At 36.4% G+C, this 6,620-nt stretch overlaps 1 pseudogene; it reads left to right on the top strand.

Moving 5' to 3' along the window:
- LOC101567906 overlaps positions 1 to 6,070 on the top strand; it is a 56,495-nt pseudogene extending 50,425 nt beyond the window's left edge.
- Positions 6,071 to 6,620: the final 550 nt, after the last annotated feature.

Below are 6,620 nucleotides of genomic sequence, written 5' to 3'. Positions count from 1 at the left end.
GAAATGTGGTGCTATAATTTTAACTAAATTCAGAAATTTTAAATCTTAAAAAAGGTCTATTAGAATATTTCTATTTCTCCTAAACTTATTTTACATAAGCTTTGCTATTTAATTTTATGTATACACATTATATTTATATTATGAGATATATCATTTATATACCATATAAATTAAATTTTTATACCATATAAAGCAAAAAAGACACTTAAATCACATTCCCATAGTTAAATGATAAATTCTTTTCTAATTCTACACAAGTATATAAGAAAACTAAGAAATCTTATTGATAAAAATCATTTTTTATGTTATATTCTAGATATTTCTTTAAAATAGGTATTTAATTAATAGATTTTCATTTGGCCTCCGATCTGCTTCTTGATTTTGAATTTTTTCTTCTTTTTTATGTTGATGTTTTAAGTTTGAATTTTGGTTATGTAGCTTTTATTGTTTTTAATGTGAAATATGTGCTCTCGTATTTATCATTCTGATGTTTTCAACACTGCTGTGGTCTGAAGTTTCACACTTCTTGTTATTTGTTAAATCCTAAAATCCTATGAGTAGGTTTCAGACTACTGTTCCTGACCCTTCATTTTGTTTTTTTAATTCACTGAAGCTTTTTGATGTGTGTATATCTGACATGCACGACTATCTTTACTGCTCTCTATGTCAACTGTATGAAAGTCATGAACATAATACATTTTTTATTTTATATAAATACAAAAATTTAAAAAGAATGTTAATAGAATTAAGTAAAAATAATGAAATAACAATAAGTAAAAGGAAAGAAAAATATGAATGAATAAAACAAGGATCAAAAGAAAGGAGAAATGAAAAACAAAAACAATGAAGAATCCCTCTATATATTTGTCTACAAAATTCCCCTATGTGTTTTTTTATATCAACTTTATTGAGAAAGAAGTAGCAATGAGACAGTTTCAAAACATGTTACCCTCTATGTGTTGGACGAGTGGCTTCTTTTCAGGGCCCATAGTATGAGAATCTCCCAGGTGTGGGATAAATATTGTGTCATAGTGAGGCTTATTTTGTTTTTACACCGACTCTGTATGTATGTATGCTGACTCCTGCCCTGTCTTTCTTGCTAGGTTGCTTTGTTTTGTTTGTGCTTTAGGACTGTATTCACTTCACTGGCTCTTAGTATCTGCATTTCTCTGGGTAGCTCAATTTGCTGCTATCTCCACCTAGTTCCATAGCTTGTGGGTTTATTATGTGAACCCCGAGCCCATTCCTCCAGGCTTTCCTATGGATAACCCATTACTATTATGGACTACCGGACTATATTGAGTTATTTTCCTGAATTCATGCACCTACAATACTTAAAGGGCAATGGAATACCCATCTCTGGCAAAAGTAAACAAAAAAGGGGATATAAATGAAGGATCATTTTGTATCTACATATACAAAATAGGATAGATATATAGCTACTTTCTCTTAATTAAATGAGAAGAAAGATTTGTAGTAATAGTGTTTGGACAGTATATCATTGTCTGCATCTTGTACTATGAATAACTACTACAAAGACAGCAATATGCAATGTATTAATTGTTGAAACTGTCTTATTAATTGATATTGTGTCTGTCTCATTGCTATTTGTTTCTCAATAAAATTAACAATAAAAAAGTATAATGAGCCATACAAAGGTTATTTTCTGGTCATGTTGGTTTCTGTTTCTAAATGCCCCCCCATGCATGGATATAAATTCCCTTCCCTGCAAATTCCAGAAGTTTTATTATTTCACTGAAAAAAATTTTTTTTTTGTAATTTTGTCAGTCTAAGCTGTGGTATCCTCTTCTACATCAAAATTGTCTAAGTTTCATCTTTTTTTTTTTTTTTTTGGTGGAACCAGTGCTTGAACTCAGGCCCTTGTGCTTGCCAGGGAAGTGCTTATTCTACTGGGCCATCTCCCCAGCCCCTAAGTTTCATCTTTTAACCATATTATGAGTTTGTAGATACTTTGCTCATAATTTCTTACTTTTATATATTATAGTTTGTGATAATGAATCAATCTAGAGTTCTGGCCATGAAATTATGCTTTCTGCGTGATTTGGTATATTGGTGTGGCTTTCTGATGGGATTTTTATTTGCTTTACTGGGCTTTTTACTTTTTGTTTGCTCCTCAGAATCTTCATCTCTTGGCTAGATTGATCCTTTATGCTGGAGAAAACAGTAGAGTGAAGACTTGCAGCATATCACAGCCTTCCCAGGTTGTGGACTTCCAGATACTTAGAAAACAACTGAACAGGAAATAACGCTGGTAGGATTGGTGAGATAGCTCAGCATACTAAGTGTCTGCTTTGTTAATGGCAGGGACCAGGGTTTGATCCCCCGTCCCACATGCCACACTGGCCCTGCCCCAGGGGCACACTGAGCTGGTGACCCAGTCTGGGTGTGGTGATGCATGCCTATAATCCCAGCACTGAGGAGGCTGAGATCAAGAGGATCACTACAAGTCTGAGCTGCATAGTGAGACCCTGTACCAAATACATAAAATGAAAAAAGAAAAAGAAAAAGCACTAAGAAGCAAGAAAAAGCTGATGAGTAAACTAGCAATCCCAGAAAAAAGCTGAAGAAACTGAAGATAATACAAAGAAAACAACAAAGCAGATATAATGTTAACCCAACTCCTGAGCAGGGGACACTGTCTCTGAAAATGCACAGAGAGGGTCAGCAGCTCCAAGGAGAAATAATGGAGTGGATTGGCAGAATCAGCCTCCCTAGATAGCTCTCTGATAGGTTCTGACCCTAGTATGAATTGCAGAATTATTATGGTGGTCATTTAACATGGTTGAAGCACTTGAAACAACAGTTTATCTTCTCAGAGGTCACCTCCCCCTTCTACCCCAACTGGGTGCTGGATATAATTCCCCTCACTTTTCTCATGCCACAAGGGAGACCCCAGTCAGCTCCCCCGCTGTCACTGAACCTGTCCCTGAAACTCCATCTGTGGCAAAAGTTCATAAAGTCTCAGCCTCCCACTGTCTCAGGCAAGAGGATTCACCCCAACTCCTAAGATTCTCTCCATGTCTTTCGAGTCAATAAAGGCTTCTTTTATCTTTTCTCTCTCTTTACTGTGCTGCCAAAAAACCAAACACTCTCAGGTATGGAAAACTACAGATGCAGTGGGGATTGTAATTTCAAAGTGAATCATTCTGCATGGCAGACTAGAAGCATAAAAGATATTTATTGCAGTACACGCAATGTTTGGGAATGATTAATGAGGAGCCATCTTGGGAAGGCATTCATTGTGTAAAGCTGAGCTATTCTTAGAGCTAGATGATAGAGATTAATTACTACTTATCATGTCTGAAATCAGGTTACCACAGTGACTGGGGGAGTCTGGGTGGGTTGAGGCAGCCTTAATCCTAGCATCACACCATGAATCAATTCCAGCTTCACAGGCCAGCCAAATAGTTCAGCAGATTAAAGCACCTGCTTAGGCAGATGCAGGGGCCAGGAGGTTCCATCCCTGGGCCTGTCATGCCGGCCCCACCCCCAGGATGCACGGAGATGGTGACTGAGACTAGGCATAGTGGTGTGCGCCTGTAATCCCAGCAAGTGGGAGACTGTAAAAAGGAGGATTACTATGAGTCTGATCTAGTAGAGAGACCCTGACCACCCTGTAGACCCTTCCCAAAAATATATATATAAAATATCCCAGCTTCACATCCTTGATCCCAGCAGCACACACACCAGAACCAGCCACCTCTGAGAATCTATGCCTTGGGTTACAGAAATATAAAAACATATTGAAAGCTGCAAGAAAGAAATTATCGAGATAAATCCACCAGAATAAATGTAGACATCTTGGCACAAACCCTAAAGAATGATATATTTCAAGCCCTAAAAGAAAATAACTACCAGCTTTATTATAGTACTCAGCAAAGCTATCTTTCAAAATCAAAAGAGAAAGAAAGATTTTCTAAAATAAGCATATGAGTAAATAAACTAAAGAAACTCATGACCACCAGCATTGTAGGAATTATTTAGATTAATTCTATACTTACAAAAGGAAGATTAGATATGTTGTTGATAATTGGGGAAGAAACAAACACTAGAAACACAAAGGAATAAATATATACCCTTCTGTAATAGCCATAAATAAAAATGGTCTCAATTTTCCAGTTAAAACACATAGGCTGGCAGACTGGATTTAAAAAGACTCATCTGCGAAACCTACAGGAAACACACCTCACAAGCACAGGCATATATTGACTAAATGAGAAAGGACAGAAATATTCCAGAAAGATAACCCAAAAGCAAACAGGCAAAGCAGATTTCAAGACAAAATTAATTAGAAAAGACAAAGAGACTACTATATATTAGTGAAGGAATAACCTTTCAAAACCATATAACAATCATAAATATATACACATCAAACAATCAGCACACCTAAATTCATAAGACAAATACTACTCAACGTAAAGGGACCCATAGATATCAACATAATAATAACAGGTAACTTCAATATTCCATTGTCAACAACAGGTAGGTCATCCAAACCAAAAAATCAACAAAGAAGCATCAGAGTCAAACTACACCATGGATCATGTACTTATCAGAAGCCTACAAACCATTTCATCCATCAGCTGTAGAATACACATTTTTTTTAGCACTTGATGGAATGTGCTTCAAAATAGATCAGATTGTAGGCCATAAAGAAGTCTTAAATATAAAAGTTTGAAATAACTTATTGCATCTTAAAAGATAATAATGGAACTAGAAATCAACAGCAAAGGAAATTATACAAATATAGAGAAAATGAAAAATTTACTTTTGAAACATCAGTGGGTCACTGAAGTAAATCAAGGAGGAAATTAAATCTAGAATCAAATGCAAATGACAACACATTTCAGCATCTCTGGGACACAGCAAATGATGTTCTAAGAGGGAAATTTATAGCTGTAATTGCTCACATCAAACAAATCAGAGAAACTTCAAGTAAGTAACTTAATGGATACCTCAAGGTCTTAGGAAAATAAGAATATGATAATATTCATCACTTATGCACCCAAGAGGAGCTTAATAAAGCACTCAATGATGCCTGGCTGCAACCTAAAAATGACAATCTCCAGGGAAGGGCAGCTCATGTATTTCCTAGTATAACATGATCAGTACATACCTGTGAAGGCAGAAGGATATAAAGATGAGGTTTTAATTATAGAAAACAGTGATCTGGGTACTAGCAGATTTCTAGATCTGGGAAACAAAATTTCCTTGAAGTTTGACCACTTACTGAAAGGAATAAGTGACCCCCCAACCAGAGGAAATAGATTGAAGTTTGACGTCTTGAAGAGAATCCTGTGATAGTGCATTAAAAGCCTATGTGAAGGGCTGGCCAGATAGCTCAGTGGATTAAAGCACTTGCTTAGGCAGAGCGCAGAGGCTGGGCTGGGCTGGCTCTGTCCCCAGGGAGCACTGAAACTGTGATTGAGACTGGGTGTGGTGGCACGCAACTGTAATCCTAGTGCTTGGGAGGCTGAAAACAGGAGAATCACTGAGTCCAATCTACATAGTGAGATCCTGTAGACCCTGTACTACATTCATTAAAAAAAAATAGCCTATGTGAAAGATCATTATTTCAATGGCTTCTGTACTTTATATGCTAAAACTAGAGACGGGCAACAGACTATTATTGCATGTATTGAAAGCCACAAGTTATAGCATAAAACTTTCTGGAAAGGTCATTTGAGGTCTGAGTGGAAGTTCACCATCACACCACCTGCAGCCCCCGTAGTTGGAGTGCTCAAGGTCCAGGTTCACTACTACAAAGATGGCAATGTTCCACTGCTTAATCATAAAGACATATAAGGGTCAATAAACATTTCGAATGAAGTACAAATTGCCAAGGAGTTTATTAAAATCATAAAGAGTACAGAAAATGAATATCAGACAGTGATTAGTGAAAGCTATTAGATAATGGCAGACACCACATTTAAGGCCTTGCACCACCAACTCCAAAATCAACTGGAAAAAGTTACTCAGCTAAAAGATTAATAAAGAAATGCAGAATGCTGAAAGATTGACCATAGTATTCTTTGGTGTGTGGAAATAAAATGATTCGACATGTGATCATATGATAAGCGATTTATAAACAAAAGTGATAAATTGCTAGGGCTTTCAAACTTAACAGATTTTCTAGTCTCATGTAGTACTGCTCAATCTATAGTACTGTCTCAGTCTTGCATTTTCTGCCTTGTAACTTTCTGTTATCCCTATTTCTACTTGTAAATCTTTTTTTCTAGCCATGAAACCCTATTACTGTTTAGGTAATATGTTCAGTACAACTTCAATACTTTTTGCTGATCCAACAGGTAAAGAGGCTGTGCTACAAACTTCAGCTAAATAAAAACACATTCATCCTCCTTGTGGCTGTTCTGAGCCTCATTTATATCCCATAACTACTATTTTCAAAACTCTAAAGTAGGGCCTTACAGGTCCATTTGGTAGGGGTCAACAAAATATTATGGAAAATCCATAATAGCCTGCATTTCTGAGGGAAATTTTTTAATTAATTAATTTATTTATATTTGCTACAAGGTCTTGCCATGCAGCTCAGACTCGTAGTGATCCCCCTGTCTCAACCTCTCCAGCAATGAGGATAA

The sequence above is a fragment of the Octodon degus genome, unplaced genomic scaffold (assembly GCF_000260255.1).
Source record: "Octodon degus isolate 3935 unplaced genomic scaffold, OctDeg1.0 scaffold00080, whole genome shotgun sequence".
In the NCBI taxonomy this organism is placed as follows: domain Eukaryota; kingdom Metazoa; phylum Chordata; class Mammalia; order Rodentia; family Octodontidae; genus Octodon; species Octodon degus.
The sequence above is the reverse complement of the archived record's forward strand: the minus strand, read 5'-3'. Positions and strand labels throughout refer to the sequence as shown.